Source organism: Penaeus japonicus, unplaced genomic scaffold, assembly GCF_977035675.1.
Source record: "Penaeus japonicus unplaced genomic scaffold, GWHDUDI00000001_assembly GWHDUDI00000001, whole genome shotgun sequence".
NCBI classification, from domain to species: domain Eukaryota; kingdom Metazoa; phylum Arthropoda; class Malacostraca; order Decapoda; family Penaeidae; genus Penaeus; species Penaeus japonicus.
This window is the reverse complement of record NW_028234403.1, coordinates 39827434-39829933: the sequence shown is the minus strand read 5'-3', so window position 1 is coordinate 39829933 and position 2500 is coordinate 39827434. Positions and strand designations below refer to the sequence as shown.

Genomic DNA, 2500 nt, shown 5'->3' with positions numbered 1-2500 from the left:
TATACATACACTTGGAGTATGTGCATAAATGCTTATTTGTACATATATATGCGCCTACGCTGTACATTCGCGGGCACAAATTATATATAGTAACGAATATAAGTGCGGGCACGGGAGCGCGCATAACCATGCAAACATGCATTTTTGCGTAGGCCCTGCACGTATATATAAACAAATGCCTATTCTCACATGAGTAGACCAGAAAGTCGTGAGATAGATTGGGGGATACTAATATTTCCCAATAACATGCGAGACTAACTCAAACGTGTTATTAGAGAATAATGGTAGCCTCCGGACTAAAATTACTCCCCTCACCGTACACAAGGCCGACAGGTGGGAGTATCAGGCCACACCCCTCTTAAATATGATTTCCCAGTCAAGACAACGGCCCTCATTCCCCGAAAGCGAAGGAGCCCCTGGTCACGACGGCGATCAGATAGGTTCCGGAGCGGAGGGTGCTAAAAATATCCGGTTAAACCCAGGCCGCCTAAAGATGATGAACTTATGCACATACAATGTAAGGACCCTGAGAACAGAATCTGATCTTTTGACACTGTTTTAGGAACTTTCATTTATTAATTGGGATATTGTAGGGCTTTCTGAAGTTAGGAGACTAAGCAAAGAGCAGAAATTACTAAATGATGGACACTTATTATATTGGCGAGGTAAACCCTTGGATAGCAAACAAGAATTAGGAGTAGGTTTCTTAGTTCACAAGCGACTCGAAAACAATGTTAGGGAATTCTACAGTGTGAGCTTCGGTAATACTGAAACTAAACAACAGATATAGCCTAAAAATTATCCAAGTGTATGCTCCTACCAGCAGTCATAGTGACAAGGAGATAGAGAGTTTCTATGAAGATGTGCAAGTAGCTACCGATAGAGCAAAAACACATTTTACCGTGATCATGGGGGACTTTAATGCCAAGATAGGAATAAGGGAAGATGGAGAAACCTCGATTGGGAAACATGGAATAGGCACCAGAAATGAGAGAGGACAAAGGCTGATAGAATTCGCCGAAACTCGATCCCTTAAAATTATGAATACATTCTTCGAAGAGAGACCCGGGAGGAAATGGACATGAAAAAACGAAATTGACTTCATAATCACCAATAGGCGCGACATTGTACAAGATGTAACCGTTATCAATAAAGTAAATGTCGGTAGCGACCATAGACTGGTCAGATGTAGAGTAAAGTTATAGCTAAGAAGGGAACGAAATAAGCTCATACAGAAGCCTCTCGTTAATCTAATCAACATTAAGAGTAGGGCGACGGAATTCAGTATCAACATCCGAAACAAATACTCAGCTCTCGAAGATCTTGACATAGACCAAATGAACGACCAATTCAGTGAGATATTAACGGAAGCTGCACTTGAAATAGGGGGTAAAAACGAAAAAGAAAAAGTTCAGTAATCTTTCGTTAGAGACAAAAAGAGCTTATGAAACAGCATAGGGACATGAAAAAAACATCAAACAGAAACAAAACAGAATCAGCAGAGCTGACTAAGACGATAAACAAGAAGAAAGAGGGTGTACGCAAATCTAACATACGAAAAATAAACGAAGCTCTGCTTGCCGGCACCAGCCTTAAGGCAACAAAGAGGAAGCTCGGAATAGGGAAAAGCCAAATGTATGCAGTAAAGAAACCCAACGGAGAGGTGACATACAATAAAAATGAAATTATCAAAGTAATAGAGGACTTTTATCGCGACTTATACCACTCAAACGATCAACCACATACGGAGACAAACACAACAATTGGAGACGTTCCAAACATCACGGTAGAGGAAGTAAATAGAGCACTAAAAAGCATGAAAAGAGGAAAAACACCAGGAGAAGACGGTATTAGAGTAGATCTTATCCAAGATGCAGGAGAGATTGCGGCAGTAAAACTGGCCAGTCTTTATAACAGATGCCTAAGCGTCGGTAAAATCCCGAAGGCCTGGAAAAACACAATGATAATCTTGATACATAAAAAGAGTGACACAAAAGACTTAAAGAATTACCGACCTATAAGCCTCCTTTCAGTAATCTATAAACTGTTCACAAAAATCCTCACAGCCCGTATCACTGATACTTTAGATTCAAAACAACCCTGGGAACAGGCAGAGTTCCGTAGCTGCATATTATTAGAGGATATATATAGAGATCGTACAGCGACCATCAAAATCCACGCAGAAACTAATAAAATACCAATAAAAAAGGATGTTAGGCAGGGCGACACCATCTCACCGAAGCTATTTACAGCCTGCTTGGAGGAAGTATTCAAGAAGTTAGATTGGAAGAAGAGAGGGATTAAAATAGAGAATGAACACTTAAGCAATTTAAGATTTGCAGATGACATTGTTCTTTTCGGCGAGTCAGCAGATGAATTACAACAATTAATAAGCGATTTAAATAAGGAAAGTCTGAAGATTGGCCTTAAAATGACTAGTCATGTTCAATAGTTGAACCACAGCTAAGAATAGTTGAACCACAGCTAAGCATATACAAAT

At 40.0% G+C, this 2500-nt stretch overlaps 1 protein-coding gene across 1 annotated transcript in view; it reads left to right on the top strand.

The window, feature by feature from the left end:
• The window catches only part of LOC122265852 (glutamate receptor ionotropic, kainate 2-like), a 21250-nt gene that overhangs the window by 7637 nt on the left and 11113 nt on the right, over positions 1 to 2500 (top strand). The gene's annotated exons all lie outside the window — the stretch shown is intronic.